At 34.9% G+C, this 19,191-nt stretch overlaps 1 long non-coding RNA gene across 2 annotated transcripts; it reads left to right on the top strand.

Annotated features, from left to right (window-relative positions):
- The first annotated feature begins 5,785 nt into the window (after positions 1-5,785).
- Positions 5,786-11,214, top strand: LOC143234666 (uncharacterized). 2 transcript variants are annotated; one of them, XR_013018753.1, is made up of 3 exons: positions 5,786-6,943; positions 7,480-7,605; positions 10,593-11,214. It is a non-coding gene; the product is annotated as an uncharacterized LOC143234666 (long non-coding RNA). The 2 variants fall into 2 exon arrangements; XR_013018754.1 differs by having other exon boundaries at positions 7,462-7,605.
- The last annotated feature ends 7,977 nt before the right edge of the window (positions 11,215-19,191 follow it).

The following is a 19,191-nucleotide window of genomic DNA, read 5'->3' as shown; positions in this document are numbered from 1 at the left end:
TATCTATCAAAATCTAACATGGGTTATAACCAGCACGACACAGGAGATCCGTGAAAATCTATTATGAGTTATAACCAACACTATTTAATAGATTGTATTCTCTATGTATTTCATAGTATGCTACTACAAGCTTTCTTCATTCTTGTGAGTGATAAGAACATTAGCCTTCGAAAGTCTTCTCATAACACTAAATACCCTTTATTGTCACAACTCCCTTCCTAATACTAAATACCCTTTTATTGTCCACCTCCCTTTTTAATACTAAATACCCTTATTGTCCACCTCCCTTCCTAATACTAAATACCCTTCATTGTCACAACTCCCTTCCTCACATTAAATACCCTTATTGTCCACCTCCCTTTTTAATACTAAATACCCTTTTATTGTCACAACTCCCTTTTTAATACTAAATACCCTTATTGTCCACCTCCCTTTTTAATACTAAATACCCTTATTGTCCACCTCCCTTCCTAATACTAAATACCCTTCATTGTCACAACTCCCTTCCTCACATTAAATACCCTTATTGTCCACCTCCCTTCCTAATACTAAATACCCTTCATTGTTACACCTCCCTTCCTAATACTAAATACCCTTTTATTGTCACAACTCCCTTTTTAATACTAAATACCCTTATTGTCCACCTCCCTTTTTAATACTAAACACCCTTATTGTCCACCTCCCTTCCTAATACTAAATACCCTTCATTGTCACAACTCCCTTCCTCACATTAAATACCCTTATTGTCCACCTCCCTTCCTCACACTGAATACCCTTATTGTTGCAATTCCCTTCCTAACATTAAATACTGTTATTGTCACAACTCCCTTCTTAACACTAAATATGTTTACCTACAAAATTCCCTCATCATAAATTTCTTCCTAACAGTAAATAACCTTATTGTCTCAACTTAATATTTTGGTCCATCTCAGGTGTTCCATCCTCTAAGTTAATTTAAAATAATTAAAACATCGTAAAGACAGCCCTTGTCATTCATATACTTAACAAGCTTTTTTTAAAACTGACTTAAATTTACTGCTTCTACAGCATTGAAAGGGAACTAACTCAAATGACTGTTAGAAAAATGAAACTTTTTTTAACAGCAGTTACCCTGCCAAAATATATATTTGTGTCTGTTAGACTTACTGTTAAATATGAAAAAAGGTTGAAACCTCTCAAAGTGCTTTCTCTTGAAAAAAAGGGAGAAAACAATAACCCTCTATCCCATACATCGTCATGGTAACCCTTCTCTGAACCCTTTCCAACATTCCAATGTATTTCTTGAGGGAAGGAACCCAAAATTGAACACAATAATCCAAATGTGGTTTAACCAGTGACTTGTACAATAAAATTATAACCTCTTTAGATTTATATTCAATATTTCTGTAGTTATAATCTAAACTCCTATTTGTCTAACCACAAAAAATAGCACGCTGCTTGGATGGCTTAAAAGAATGATCTATTATTACACCAAGCTCTCTTTCATGACACTTTTAAGGCTATTCCAAACCAAATTAAACTTAGTATTCAAATTATGATAACCCACAAACATTATCTTACATTTATCATAATTAAAACCCATCTGTTATTTATTTGCCAAACTCACTAAATGATCTAAATCCTTTTGTAAAGCAGGAGCAGCATCGTCTTCACAGCTAGCAACACTCAAGATCCCAATATCATCTGCAAATTGAGCTAATCTCTTGACCATTTCTTCATCAATGTGACTAAGCAAAGGTTTTAAGACAGAGCCTCAGGTACCCCGCTTGTGAGAATAATCTGGTTTCAATAAACTATTCGTAACAACCCTCTATTTTCTTCCATCTAGCCAATTTGCTGTTATCCTCCAAACATATCGATATTATTTACTAGTCTTTTATATAGCACCTTGTCTAATGCTTTCCAAAAATTCAGACATACCAAATATACACCCTTAGCCTCATCTGCAAAAGCAGGTTACTCTACAGAGTAAGCATTTATCACACAAGAGGTGATGATTTAGTATTGGTGCTCAGAGAGAGCTATATGTATTATGTGATAGTAATGCTTACTCTGTAGAGCACTACTGAACCATCACTTCTTGTTTGGCAGATGCTTCCTCTCTTCACCACTAGTAAACCATTAGTTCTTGTTTGTTAGATGCTTCCTCTCTGCACCACTACTAAACCATAAATTCTTGTTTAGTAGATGCTTACTCTATGCTCCACTACTAAACAATTACATCTTGTTGGGTAGATGCTTTCTCTGTACAGCGCTACTAAACCATCACTTCTTGTTTGGAACATGCTCTCTGTGCACTACTACTGAACCATCACTTCTTGTTTGTAGATGCTCTCACGGTGCACCAACATTACACTATTACTTCATGGTTTCTACTGATAAGAGAACCACCACCTTTATGATTTGTATTGGTATTCATTACAAGTTTTTACTTTGTCATTGGTTGACCTTGGTTTCTACTGATAAGAGAACCACCACCTTTATGATTTGTATTGGTATTCATTACAAGTTTTTACTTTGTCATTAGTTGACCTTGGTTTCTACTGATAAGAGAACCACCACCTTTATGATTTGTATTGGTATTCATAGCCAGTTTTTACTTTGTCATTTGCTAATCTTGGTTTCTTAATTATATGCAAAATCTCCAACTTTATGGTTTATGCTGGGATTCATTAACAGTTTTTAGTTTGTTTTAGCTGATCTTGGTTTTACTGATGTGTAGATCTCCAACTTTATGATTTATACTGATATTCTTAAACAGTTTTTACATTGTTATTTCCTGATCTTGGTTTTTGCTGATATGTAGAACCTTCAACTTTATGATTTATGTTATTATTCATAACCAGTTTTTACTTTGTCATTAGCTTATCTTGGTTTTTACTGATGTGTAGAATCTACAACTTTTTTAGTTGTACTGGGATTCATAACCAGTATTTACTGTGTCATAAGGTGATTTTGGTTTTCAACTTTATGATTTGTACTTAACGGTAGCTAAAACACAAATTTCTCTGTTAACCTCTCCCATCGTGTCTGTAAAATCGATTTATATTTATATTGACAATACTGAGATGTCATAAGTCTGGCTGTGTGTTTCTTCCATATTACTGAGATGTAGCAAGGTTGTTTGTGTCTTTATTTTACAGTACTGAGATGTAGCAAGTCTGGCTGTATGTTTCTTCCATATTACTGAGATGTAACAAGGTTGTTTGTGTCTTTATTCTACAGTATTGAGATGCAGCAAGTCTGGCTGTGTGTTTCTTCCATATTACTGAGATGTAGCACGGTTGGTTGTGTCTTTATTCTACAGTACTGAGATGTCACAAGTCTGGCTGTGTGTTTCTTCTATATTACTGAGATATAACAAGGTTGTTTGTGTCTTTATTCTACAGTACTGAGATGTCACAAGTCTGGCTGTGTGTTTCTTCCATATTACTGAGATGTAACAAGGTTGTTTGTGTCTTTATTCTACAGTACTGAGATGTAGCAAGTCTGGCTGTGTGTTTCTTCTATATTACTGAGATGTAGCACGGTTGTTTGTGTCTTTATTCTACAGTACTGAGATGTAACAAGTCTGGCTGTGTGTTTCTTCTATATTACTGAGATGTACAAGGTTGGTTGTGTCTTTTTTCTACACTACTGAGAGGTATCAATAGAGTCTTTTCTATACTTTATATCAAGGTTGGTTATGCCTTTCTTTTACATAACTAGAAATAACAAGGTTGGTTGTGTCTTTCTTCTACAGTACTGAGATGTAGCAAGGTTGGTTGTGTCTTTCTTATATATTACAGAGATTAGCAAGGTTGTTCATATCTTTATTCTACATTACTGAAAGATAGCAAACTGTTTTTGTCTTTTTCTACATTACTGAGATGTAGCGGTTGGAAGTGTGTGTCTTTTTACATTACTGAGATGTAGCACGGTTGGAAGTGTGTGTCTTTCTTCTACATTACGGAGATGAAGCACGGTTGGAAGTGTGTGTCTTTCTTCTACATTACTGAGATGTAGCACGATTGGAAGTGTGTGTCTTTCTTCTACATTACTGAGATGTATACGGTTGGAAGTGTGTCTTTCTTCTACATTACGGAGATGTAGCACGGTTGGAAGTGTGTGTCTTTCTTCTACATTACTGAGATGTAGCACGGTTGGAAGTGTGTGTCTTTCTTCTACATTACTGAGATGTAGCACGGTTGGAAGTGTGTGTCTTTCTTCTACATTACTGAGATGTAGCACGGTTGGAAGTGTGTGTCTTTCTTCTACATTACTGAGATGTAGCACGGTTGGAAGTGTGTGTCTTTCTTCTACATTACTGAGATGTACACGGTTGGAAGTGTGTGTCTTTCTTCTACATTACTGAGATGTAGCAAGGTTGGAAGTGTGTGTCTTTCTTCTACATTACTGAGATGTAGCAACGGTTGGAAGTGTGTGTCTTTCTTCTACATTACTGAGATGTAGCACGGTTGGAAGTGTGTGTATTTCTTCTACATTACTGAGATGTAGCACGGTTGGAAGTGTGTGTCTTTCTTTTACAGTACTGAGATGTAGCACGGTTGTTTGTGTCTTTATTCTACAGTACTGAGATGTAACAAGTCTGGCTGTGTGTTTCTTCTATATTACTGAGATGTACAAGGTTGGTTGTGTCTTTTTTCTACACTACTGAGAGGTATCAATAGAGTCTTTTCTATACTTTATATCAAGGTTGGTTATGCCTTTCTTTTACATAACTAGAAATAACAAGGTTGGTTGTGTCTTTCTTCTACAGTACTGAGATGTAGCAAGGTTGGTTGTGTCTTTCTTATATATTACAGAGATTAGCAAGGTTGTTCATATCTTTATTCTACATTACTGAAAGATAGCAAAACTGTTTTTGTCTTTTTTCTACATTACTGAGATGTAGCACGGTTGGAAGTGTGTGTCTTTTTTCTACATTACTGAGATGTAGCACGGTTGGAAGTGTGTGTCTTTCTTCTACATTACTGAGATGTAGCACGGTTGGAAGTGTGTGTCTTTCTTCTACATTACTGAGATGTAGCACGGTTGGAAGTGTGTGTCTTTCTTCTACATTACTGAGATGTAGCACGGTTGGAAGTGTGTGTCTTTCTTCTACATTACTGAGATGTAGCACGGTTGGAAGTGTGTGTCTTTCTTTTACAGTACTGAGATGTAGCACGGTTGGAAGTGTGTGTCTTTCTTCTACATTACTGAGATGTAGCACGGTTGGAAGTGTGTGTCTTTCTTCTACATTACTGAGATGTAGCACGGTTGGAAGTGTGTGTCTTTCTTCTACATTACTGAGATGTAGCACGGTTGGAAGTGTGTGTCTTTCTTCTACATTACTGAGATGTAGCACGGTTGGAAGTGTGTGTCTTTCTTCTACATTACTGAGATGTAGCACGGTTGGAAGTGTGTGTCTTTCTTCTACATTACTGAGATGTAGCACGGTTGGAAGTGTGTGTCTTTCTTCTACATTACGGAGATGTAGCGGTTGGAAGTGTGTGTCTTTCTTCTACATTACTGAGATGTAGCACGGTTGGAAGTGTGTGTCTTTCTTCTACATTACTGAGATGTAGCGGTTGGAAGTGTGTGTCTTTCTTCTACATTACTGAGATGTAGCACGGTTGGAAGTGTGTGTCTTTCTTCTACATTACGGAGATGTAGCACGGTTGGAAGTGTGTGTCTTTCTTCTACATTACTGAGATGTAGCACGGTTGGAAGTGTGTGTCTTTCTTCTACATTACTGAGATGTAGCACGGTTGGAAGTGTGTGTCTTTCTTCTACATTACTGAGATGTAGCACGGTTGGAAGTGTGTGTATTTCTTCTACATTACTGAGATGTAGCACGGTTGGAAGTGTGTGTCTTTCTTTTACATTACTGAGATGTAGCACGGTTGGAAGTGTGTGTCTTTCTTCTACATTACTGAGATGTAGCACGGTTGGAAGTGTGTGTCTTTCTTCTACATTACGGAGATGTAGCACGGTTGGAAGTGTGTGTCTTTTTTCTACATTACTGAGATATAGCACGGTTGGAAGTGTGTGTCTTTCTTCTACATTACTGAGATGTAGCACGGTTGGAAGTGTGTGTCTTTCTTCTACATTACTGAGATGTAGCACGGTTGGAAGTGTGTGTCTTTCTTTTACAGTACTCAGATGTAGCACGGTTGGAAGTGTGTGTCTTTCTTTTACAGTACTGAGATGTAGCACGGTTGGAAGTGTGTGTCTTTTCCATATTACGAAGAAGTAAGAATGTTCATTTGATTGTATTTTCTTAGTTACAGAAATCTGACCAGTCTCATTGTATAATCAATATATATTTCAATTCTTCAGTCATTCTTTCTATTGACAGTATATTTTTACCAAACAACTTTACGAAGGTTCTACCTAAAGTTTATTCACAGAACGAGAGATATTTCATTCTAGAAAGGTAAACATGTTTAAAGTACGAAGTCGTGAAAGTTCCTAAAAATAACTGTCTAGACGACACGAAGACCATTGGTTTCGAGGAACCTTGACAGACTGAAAAGGTTTGGTTTGTTTTGAATTTCAAGCAAAGCTTCACGAGAGCTATCTGCACTAGCCGTCCTAATTTAGCAGTGTAAGACTAGAGGGAAGGCAACTAGACATCACCTCCCAACGCCAACTCTTGGGCTAATATTTTACCAACGAATAATGGGATTGACCGTAACATTATAACGTTCCCACTGAAAGGGCGAGCATGTTTGGTGTAACGGGGATGACTGAAAAGTTTCTAGTGTGTTTAGACATTATATTTAAACTAAAGAACTTATTGTTAAAGTAGGCTTACTAGTTTGTTTAGACATGATATTTAAACTAAATAACTTATTTATGTAAAAACGGCTCGTTTGAGTTGAGAAGATTTTTTACGTAGAGGAGTGAACAACGTTTCGACCTTCTTCAGTTATCATCAGGTTCAGAAAGAAAGAAAGAGGTAACTGACCGGAAGCTGACCACATGTTTAAAAGGGGTTGTGTAACTGAGTGTCGGAATGTAGAGGGCGGGCTTAGATGTTTGAATATATAATTTTATATTATTTATTTTATTATTTTTTAATATAGGTATAAAGGTGTTCCTTTGTATTGGTTTATTTTGGGCTTCAGTTGTTGTATAAGTAAAGCTTCTTTAATTTTGCGTTTGTTTATGTTTGTTTCTTTATTTAGTATTTGAGTGTTTTTTATGGTGATGTTGTGTTTATTTGACTTGCAGTGTTCGAAAACGTGTGAAGGTGACTTATGTTCTTTAAATCTGGTTTCCATTTTCTATTTGTTTCTCAATATAGAAGTTGTGGCAGTTATCACATTGTATTTTATAAATAATGCTTGTGTGGTGTTTGTCAGTGTAGTTTTTACATAGTATAGACCTCAGTTTTGTGCCTGGTTTTTGAATAAATTTGGTATTAACTGGAATGTCATATTTTGTTACTAGATATAACCTTATCTCTAACCTTAGAAATAAAAACATATTTAGAAGACCTAGCCAGGAGACTTGTGATACGTTCCACAGAAAACAAAATCAAGAAAACAACCGAAAATAACCAATAGAAGGAAGACAACTTAGACAATTTTATTGAGATCCAACAGCCAAACTTCCCAGGTAAAATTAAAAATTTATGTTTCCAAGAAACACCTAAAAACAACATCTTAAACGATTTTTTCAAAGAATTTTTTCACAAAACCATCAACATAATTTCACAAAACAGAAAGATAAAAAATAATCTTACAAAAAGAGACATTCCATTAAAAACCTAAAACAAGACAAAAACATTAAAATTCTAAAAGCAGATAAAGGTAACGCTATAGTCATAATGAATACGAATGAATGCGTCCAAAAAATGAAGAACATCCTATCAGACACGAACAAATTTAAACCAATACACACAAATCCAACAAAGACACACGAAACGCAACTGAACAAATTACTACTACAAATGAAAAAAGCCAACACAATTTCAGAAACACTTTATTCCAACCAACGTAAAACCGACTCACGCACACCACAAATATACGGCATCCCCAAACCTCATAAACCAGATTGTCCATTACGACCAATAATGTCCACATATGAATTGTTTAATTACAATCTTGGTAAATACATAGCATGGGCATTCTCCAAATATGTAACATCAGCCAGCTCATTCATCAAAGACTCTTTTAATTTCAAGTCTAATCTAAATCAACTTAATCATAAAGCCTTAATGGCCAGTTTAGATGTTATATTCCTCTTTACAGAAGTTCCAACCACTGAAGCCTGCAAGATAGTCTTAGAACTCTATATCCGGGACCCTAACCCAGCTATAGACATTCCCAGCAACCAGTTAGCAACCCTCATAGAATTCACCACGATAAAGATAAACTTCATGTTCAACAACCAAAACTATATACAAACAAATGGCCTAAGCATGGGCAACCCAGTATCACCAGCTTTAGCTGATATTTTTATGACACAAGTTGAAACACAAGCAATTAACACAGCATTACATCCACCACTATACTGGTACAGATATGTAGACGACACGATTGCGGGATTCACATCTACAGAACACACACTTAAGTTTTCAATCACATTAACTCTATACATCCCGACATTAACTTCATACGTAAGCAAGAAGAAAGCAATCAAATATCATTTCTTAACCTCAAAATTACAAGAACCGACACACAATTCAAAACAGAAATCCGCCGAAAAATAACCCACACTGGATTATACATTCCTTGGGACTCAGCACATGAAACAAAACAAAAACTCAACATACTAAGAAACCAAATAAACACAGCCATAAAACTATGCTCACCAGATAAAATTAACGATGAATTAGACAAAATAAAACAATATTTCATCAACATCAATAAGTTTCCTCCACAAACCATAAAAAACATTATACACACACACCTAGACAGAAAGCAAAATCAACCGACAAAAGTAAATATATCTCACGAATCAAAAAAACACGAAACCATATACTGCTGCATACCATATATTCCTGATGTCAGTAGAAAAATAACCAACATTTGGCAAAAACTAGTAACAAAATATGACATTCCAGTTAATACCAAATTTATTCAAAAACCAGGCACAAAACTAAGGTCTATACTATGTAAAAACTACACTGACAAACACCACACAAACATTATTTATAAAATACAATGTGATAACTGCCACTACTTCTATATTAGAGAAACAAGTAGAAAAATGGAAACCAGATTTAAAGAACATAAAAAGTCACCTTCACACGTTTTCGACCACTGCAAGTTCAATAAAAACAACATAACCATAGAAAACACTCAAATACTAAATAAAGAAACAAACATAAACAAACGCAAAATTAAAGAAGCCTTACTTATACAACAACTGAAGCCCAAAATAAACCAATACAAAGGAACTCCTTTTGTATCTATATTAAAAAATAATAAAATAAATAATATAAAATTATATATTCAAACATCTAAGCCTGCCCTCTACATTCCGACACTCAGTTACACAACCCCTTTCAAACATGTGGTCAGCTTCCGGTCAGTTACCTCTTTCTTTCTTTCTGAACCTGACGATGACTGAAGAAGGTTGAAACGTTGTTCACTCCTTTACGTAAACAAATTTCTCAACCCAAACGAGCCATTTTTACATATATATTTCTCTACAAGTAGGTTTTGCTCGACATCACTGATTAAAGAACTTATTGTCAAAGTAGGCTTTCTAGTTTGTTTAGACATGATATTTAAACTAAAGACTTTTTGTGAAAGTAGGCTTTCTAGTTTGTTTAGACATGATATTTAAACTAAAGACTTTTTGTGAAAGTAGGCTTTCTAGTTGGTTTAGACATGATATTTAAACTAAAGACTTTTTGTGAAGCAGGCTTTCTAGTTTGTTTAGACATGATATTTAAACTAAAGACTTTTTGTGAAAGTAGGTTTTCTAGTTTGTTTAGACATGATATTTAAACTACAGAACTTATTGTCAAAGTAGGCTTTCTCGATTTCCAGGATCACCATGTTGATTGTTTGTTCCTTTTGGGAGAAAGTTTTTTACATGTATTTTTAGAAACTAAAATACTAGTTTTATTTATATTAAATGTTTGGTGTTACAAGGATGAAACAGTCTGATTTAAGAACAAAGAGCAGAATGTTGCACGTGCACGAAATTTATGAGAACATTTATTTGTAGCTTAGCACAAAGCTACACAAGGTTTCAGTCTTATAATACAGACTCGGTAACAATTTTCAGATAATGTTTCTAGAAATTAAAGGTAAATAAGTTTATTTTAGTACCATTTAAACATAGTTAAACGCATATTAAAAACAAAGGTTGTCGTCTGAGGTACTTCGAGACAGAATTAGCTTCTCTACCAAGAAATGATATAGTTGAAATCAAATTTTAATGCAAGCGTTTAAATACATTGTGGGTATTTAATAATTACTTGTTAAAAACGACAATGATATAGGGCCTTTAATTATATTGTGAAGAGTTAATAGTGTTTGAATCCTCTACTGCTAGATTTGTTAGCATATAATAATACCACGTAGTCAAGCTTGCTACTGAAATAACAATAATGACGTGCTTTAATAATTTAATAACTCCTCTGATAGTAAGATGGTGGAGAAAAAGAAAAATAGAACACGAAAACAAGTAGATGGAATGTGACAGATGGAGCACCTCGTGAATAGCACGTAACTGGATGCAGCGATTCAAGATTGAGACTTTGGGCACGAGAGTGCTCCACGTGATACTTCTGTGTTTAAGTTTACATGAAGTCAGTGTTTGTTTAAAACACTTAAAAACAACCAGTTATGGATAACTTCCTATCAAGGCTGGTTACTTACACAGTTCAGAACTGCAAAATAATAAATTATTTTAATGTACCGGTCCAACTAGGACTATGTTATGCTACAAAACCCAAACTCATAATGATTAGAATACAATGAATGTAACGTTTTGCTATAACAAGTGAGTTTGAAACTTAGTGGCCACCATCATTATAATGTAACTAGACTATCGTTTCCTATTCTTGTTTTAATCTAAATATGATATGGGTAATTTTAAACACATTTTATAATCCATTTGGGTCACGCATGGCCTATTGGGCTGTTGGTTAGACCATTTTCGTCACGCATGGCCTTTTAGGCTGTTGGTCAGAAGCTAGTAGACTACGAATATTGCTGGCTGGCTGCCATTTCTCTGGACTCTAATAATTAATTATTGACTATAGATAGTCAGCGGCACTCACAATCGAGCTTTTAGTAGCTTAACAGAATTGACTGTCATTTTTGTAATGTACTCACATCCTTAAGATTAGTAACTTGGTAACACAATCCTAACCACTAAGCTGAAACTACAATTTTAAACAAATATTTATGCATTTATAAATAATGGTTAAAGGAAATAAAAGAAGTGATGGTTTATTCAACATTTTCATAAATTTCTACAATGTGTTAGCGATACATAACTCACGTCATCTCTAATTAAATGTGTTACTATAGCAAGAAAAGGTTTCAGTTTTTAAAGAGTTGTACGCGAACTTTAAATAAATTCATAATCATTTTAAGTCTATTTATCACGTGGAAATAAATAGAATACTGTTCTTTTCTATGAAGTGTTTTTCAATTCAGCGTCTAGCGTCTTCTGAGAAAGATTAACTAACTTCGTGGCCTTTTGCCAGTTGCCGGCTACGTGTAGGTCAGACCGAACCGTCTATATGTATTGCAGACGGTAATGTTGTCAACAATGACTCCACTGTGGACTTCCGCCAAAATTCCGTCTCTCCACCCAGCGTGGTGCCTCACAACATGTTGATGCCAAGGCGAATTTTGTTTTGTGACAGTCGCGAAAGAGCACAGATTAAAATAGACTTCTGTTTACGTAGGTATATGGGAGTTACCTAGAAGTAAAAATCACCCTAGCAGAAATATTAAATCAGCAGTTGTTACAGAGATAGCATTGTTAAATATGGCTGGGTAGGATCGGAAATACATAGTTTCGTATTACTGCATCTAAGCCTTCATATACTGAAAGTATGAAAAATGCCAGTTGTGCATTACCGTCTAAATGTCTATTCTGTGTTAAGCCTGAATAAACTAAAGGATCAAGAATACTTAGTTTCATATCACTGTGCTAAGCCTAACTGTTTACATCATTAACATAAGCTTTTGTAGTGTTATACTGAAAATGAATATTTAATATAAGTTGTATATAAAGAAACTTGATTTTTCTCAAGATTTAGTTATCTTTGGTAATTAGTGAGAACAATATATAATTCTACTGCAAAATGTTTTCTTCTATTAGTAAGTGAAGTTCTGAAGTTATGGAATTTTATAATTTATCGGAATAATTTCTGCTTAAACGCTTTATAATCATTATCTAATCATATGTGAATCAATAATAAAGCGGCCCGGCATGGCCACGAGATTAGGGCTTTCGACTCGTAATCTGAGGGTCGCGGGTTTGAATCCCGTCACACCAACCATGCTCGTCTTTTCAGCTGTGGGGGCATTATTATGTGATGGTCAATCCCACTATTTGTTGGTTGAAAGAGTAGCCCAAGAGTTGGCGGTGGGTGGTGATGACTATCTGTCTTCCCTCTAGTCTTGTACTGCTAAATTAGAGACGGCTAGCGCAGATAGCCCTCGTGTAGCTTTGCTCGAAATTAAAAACAAACAAACAAACATAGATTATATAAGGAAACGTATATAATTTATTTTCCCCAAATATAAAATAAGGCTGCATAATGTGAAAAAACTTTCACATACTTAACTCTTGATTAGTTAGCTAACAGAGAATAAAAGTTGTGTGACAGGCATATAAAAAAAGAGATAATAAATCCATTAGTTGATCCTTCTGTTGAAATCCTGTGGATCGCCAGTAGTGATAAAGAATCTATTGAGTTGATCCTTCTACGGAGATCCGTAGATCACCAGTGGTGATAATAAATCCATTAGTCGGTCCTTCTATTGAAATCCCGTAGATCATCACTTGTGATAAAAAAGAATCCATTGAGTTGATCCTTCTACAGAAATCTCGTAGATCATCGGTGGTGATAATGAATCTATTGGGTTGGTACTTCTATTAAAATTTTGTGGATCATCAGTGGTGATAATGAATCTATTGGGTTGGTACTTCTATTAAAATTTTGTGGATCATCAGTAGTGATAATGAATATATTGGGGTATATTTCAATGATAACTATATTTTAAACTACATTTCTGGTTTTTATGGTTTTCACGAGTCAACGTAAATAAAATATTCTTCCTTTATTTTTTCATTAATTGTAAATATTTGTTGGAAAACGTAAATATATGTGACATTTGTAAGCTGCACAACTTATTTCATTTGTACTGATTGGTGTATTGTGACTTTTATTTAACTAATAGATGGCACTGTGGTAGGAAACTCGTCATCATAGTTTATCATATTCTGGAGTAAAAGGAAATATAAAAGCACTTGGTTTGATTATCTGGTTTAAGTATATAGTTACACAAATGAAGGAAGAGGTGTTTTTAGCGCCTGTCCTCCTGGTCCTGATCAATATTTTCTCAACACAAAAGGATATCTTTATTATGCCCATTGAAAGAATCGAACTCCATAATTTAACCGTATAATCTCCGATAGCACCAATTATCTTCTGGAACTAAACCTGTTTAAATCAAATGATCCATACTTTCAATTTCTCTTATCTAAGTGCAATTATCATATTTTAATTATTCTGAATGCGGTGAAGTGTGGTATTTCACCACGAGTATATTCCTCATAACTTATTTAGGCATGCAACTTGAACACGATGTCATTCGACGACGTAAGGAAAACACGTCCATCCTTACCTTAGAATTAAGAACGATCAGCATGAGGACAGTTAGACAGTGTATATGGCTTATCTTGATTGATTATTTGGAATTAAGCACAAAGCTACACAATGGGCTTTTTGTGCTTTGCCCAACGCGAGTATCGAAACATAGTTTCTAGCGGTGTGAGTCCGCAGACATGCTGCTGTGCTATTGGGGGCGTGGCTGTTCTTAACCAAATAGCAGAATATAAATCTTTCTTCGTTGACAGTACGGATCGTGTTAAGCAGCCAGTCGAGACTCGAACTTTGGACGTTTGCTACAGAGCTCTATAAACTAAGTACTAGGTCACACTTGAGTTGGTACTTCAATATAATATATACGATTCGTAGTCATATTCATTATCGCTAAGGTTATTGATATGTCTTTTAAGAAAGATTTTCTTTATGGGGAGTGCTTTGTCAAAAATTAATTTCTGAATTTTAGTGCTATAACGTTCAATATTACTATACAGTCAACCACTGGGAAGTTTTTTTTCAAAGAGAAAATTAGATTTTTTTTCTTTTTAAAAAATGGCCAAACATTAAATGAATATCAGTTTCAATAGTATGATAAAATCCATAAACGTTACAAAGTTAGTGTGTTTTGTTTTACAAACTTTAACACCATTGTTAAACTAACTAAGCTAGTTTGTAAGTTTAATACTGATAACCTATTTCTATTGGTATTCAGGCTGCGTATTATTTCTTATAATTTCTCTACAGAAGTTTGAGTACATTATGTTATAATGATTTTGGTTACATCAGCACGTCATTACACCCCATTTCGTAATGTCCGGTTACGCTCCATCTGACGACTGTGCATCTTTACAACAATCCTGCAGAATAGTTTTCATTGTAGATAGCTCAGTCGTAAGGCTGTAATGAACACACTCTTACAGGCACGACATTATTCAAACAGTATACAAGGATGACGTTTCACCTTCTTACAGGCACGACATTATTCAAACTGTATATAAGGATGACGATTCACCTTCTTACAGGCACGACATTATTCATACAGTATACAAGGATGACGTTTCACCTTCTTACAGGCACGGCGTTATTCATACAGTATACAAGGATGACGTTTCACCTTCTTACAGGCACGACATTATTCATACAGTATACAAGGATGACGTTTCACCTTCTTACAGGCACGGCGTTATTCATACAGTATACAAGGATGACGTTTCACCTTCTTACAGGCACGAAATTATTCATACAGTATACAAGGATGACGTTTCACCTTCTTACAGGCACGGCGTTATTCATACAGTATACAAGGATGACGTTTCACCTTCTTACAGGCACGACATTATTCATACAGTATACAAGGATGACGTTTCACCTTCTTACAGGCACGACATTATTCATACAGTATACAAGGATGACGTTTCATCTTCTTACAGGCACGACATTATTCATACAGTATACAAGGATGACGTTTCACCTTCTTACAGGCACGACATTATTCATACAGTATACAAGGATGACGTTTCACCTTCTTACAGGCACGACATTATTCATACAGTATACAAGGATGACGTTTCACCTTCTTACAGGCACGACATTATTCATACAATATACAAGGATGACGTTTCACCTTCTTACAGGCACGACATTATTCATACAGTATACAAGGATGACGTTTCACCTTCTTACAGGCACGACATTATTCATACAGTATACAAGGATGACGTTTCACCTTCTTACAGGCACGACATTATTCAAACAGTATACAAGGATGACGTTTCACCTTCTTACAGGCACGACATTATTCATACAGTATACAAGGATGACGTTTCACCTTCTTACAGGCACGACATTATTCAAACAGTATACAAGGATGACGTTTCAGCACTCGAGTCACACAACAGTCTACGATCAGTAACGAGCTTTTCCTTTATATTAAAATAAATACATATTTCTTTCCCTAGCTTCTTGAGGTGTGAGGAGGTATGACTGGAAGCCTTATAGGGGTTAACTGCACCCCGTTTATTTGTCTTTTATGCTGCGTACTATTGCCTGAGGCAGGAAAACACGTAGATACAAGAAGTATTGGTCCAAAGTGAGAAATCCTGTAACACGATAAAAGTCTACCTTTCGAAAAGGTTCTGTATCCCAGCATAAATCATAAAGTTAGAGATTCTAGATATCAGTAAAAACCAACTCAACTAATGACAAAGTAAAAACTGGTTATGAATACCAGTACAAATCATAAAGTTAGATATTCTAGATATCAGTAAAAACCAATTCAACTAATGACAAAGTAAAAACTGGTTATGAATGCCAGTACAAATCATTAAGTTATAGATTATAGATATCAGTAAAATCCAATTCAACTAATGACAAAGTAAAAACTGGTTATAAATACCAGTACAAATCATTTAGTTAGATATTCTAGATATTAGTAAAAACCAACTCAACTAATAACAAAGTAAAAACTGGTTATGAATGCCAGTACAAATCATTAAGTTATAGATTATAGATATCAGTAAAAACCAATTCAACTAATGACAAAGTAAAAACTGGATATAAATACCAGTACAAATCATTAAGTTAGATATTCTAGATATTAGTAAAAACCAACTCAACTAATAACAAAGTAAAAACTGGTTATAAATACCAATACAAATGATAAAGTTAGATATTCTAAATATCAGTAAAAACCAATTCAACTAATGACAAAGTAAAAACTGGTTATGAATACCAGTACAAATCATAAAGTTAGAGATTCTAGATATCAGTAAAAACCAATTCAACTAATGACAAAGTAAAAACTGGTTATGAATACCAGTACAAATCATTAAGTTAGAAATTCTACAAATTAGGTGATTCAATGCTCAAGTACATACACGAGCAAACACTTAACTTTTAAAGACAATCAGTCATTTCAAAATCCATCAGTAGAGCGAATATAAACTGTGCTCTGGTTTTTATCAGTTTTTGTTCCACATCTGTCCGATTTCTGATGATTCAGTTTAATATTAACGACCTGAACCAATCTAATACGAGGGCTGAAGACATAATAGCACATATCTTCAGCCTCAGACCACACATTAAACTGACTGTCTCTAGTGTTATCTATATACATGTGAACAAACACGCACAAAAGACCACAATTATTAAGTAACTCAACAGTTTAATGAAGAAACCAAACACTTACACAGACGTAACCCCAACTTGCATTCAATAACAACACAAACTTAAAACTATTCACTGATTTACTCGCACGATACGGACTTGAACGTAACCTCCAACTTGCATTTAATAACAACACAAATTTAAAACTATTCACTAATTTACTCGCACGATACGGACTTGAACGTAACCCCCAACTTGCATTCAATAACAACACAAACTTAAAACTATTCACTAATTTACTCGCACGATACGGACTTGAGCGTAACCCCCAACTTGTATTCAATAACAACATAAACTTAAAACTATTCACTAATTTACTCGCACGATACGGACTTGAACGTAACCCCCAACTTGCATTCAATAATAACATAAACTTAAAACTATTCACTAATTTACTCGCACGATACGGACTTGAACGTAACCCACCAACTTGCATTCAATAACAACATAAACTTAAAACTATTCACTAATTTACTCGCACGATACGGACTTGAACGTAACCCCCAACTTGCATTCAATAACAACATAAACTTAAAACTATTCACTAATTTACTCGCACGATACGGACTTGAACGTAACCCCCCCAACTTGTATTCAATAACAACATAAACTTAAAACTATTCACTAATTTACTCGCACGATACGGACTTGAACGTAACCCCAACTTGCATTCAATAACAACACAAACTTAAAACTATTCACTAATTTACTCGCACGATACGGACTTGAGCGTAACCCCAACTTGTATTCAATAACAACATAAACTTAAAACTATTCACTAATTTACTCGCACGATACGGACTTGCGTAACCCCAACTTGCGTTCAATAACAACATAAACTTAAAACTATTCACTAATTTACTCGCACGATACGGACTTGAACGTAACCCCCAACTTGCATTCAATAACAACATAAACTTAAAACTATTCACTAATTTACTCGCACGATACTGACTTGAACGTAACACCCAACTTGCATTCAATAACAACATAAACTTAAAACTATTCACTAATTTACTCGCACGATACGGACTTGAACGTAACCCACAACTTGCATTCAATAGCAACATAAACTTAAAACTATTCACTAATTTACTCGCACGATAGGGACTTGAACGTAACCCCCAACTTGCATTCAATAACAACATAAACTTAAAACTATTCACTAATTTACTCGCACGATAGGGACTTGAACGTAACCCCCAACTTGCATTCAATAACAACATAAACTTAAAACTATTCACTAATTTACTCGCACCATAGGGACTTGAACGTAACTTTTTGGTGTTTTTTTTACTCTGGCCTTAAACTTCGAGTACTTTATTTACCGTAATATTTTCACACTCTTGTCTTAAGTTACCCCAGAAATCTCCTATTACTATCTCTGATTGTTCTACTTTCTCTGTCCAAGTTCTCTACTATCTTGGAAGCTACCACCATCTCATTATCATCTTATACAATGATATTTCTATAACTCAACCCACCAAACTAAAGACTCACTACCTGAGACATGTGGGTGGCTTTTGTTATTCACTTTAATATTCATGGATTCTAACCTCTACAAGATGTTCCAGTTTGCTTACCATGGAGAGAAAACAACTTTTTACACGTCTTATCCTCCAACGTGATCCGTATTTATTTGTTTTTGAAGGACCTTAAGAGCAAGGCGACTCCCATAAATCAGGACATATAATTACGCTACGAGTGTGAGGATGATTTATGTCGAATAAAACTGCGTACCTTTCCTAACAGCGATGAACATCAAATTACACGTGAAACATCTAAATTAATTCTTATATATGCCACTCTGCCGAGACTTTATATATGATGTAACTGTCACATAAAGTGCTGAATATTATATTACAAATCGTTTTCATTCAGCGGACTCAACTTTTAATTCTGTAGAGCAGTCCCTATGGAGAAATCATAATATATTAGTTTCTGGTACACTCTTTAATAAAAACAATAAGTAATACACAATAGCTAACATTACATCAGTAAGAACAGTACACAGTAGTAAACATTACATCAGTAAGAACAATACACAGTAGTGAACATTACATCAGTTACAATAATACACAATAGTGAACATTACATCAGTAAGAACAATACACAGTACTGAACATAACATCAGTTACAATAATACACAGTAGTGAACATTATATCACTAACAACAGTTCAAAGTAGTAAACATTACACCAGTAAGAACAGTACACAGTAGTAAACAT

The sequence above is a fragment of the Tachypleus tridentatus genome, chromosome 12, assembly GCF_004210375.1.
Source record: "Tachypleus tridentatus isolate NWPU-2018 chromosome 12, ASM421037v1, whole genome shotgun sequence".
In the NCBI taxonomy this organism is placed as follows: Eukaryota; Metazoa; Arthropoda; class Merostomata; order Xiphosura; family Limulidae; genus Tachypleus; species Tachypleus tridentatus.
The sequence above is the reverse complement of the archived record's forward strand: the minus strand, read 5'-3'. Positions and strand labels throughout refer to the sequence as shown.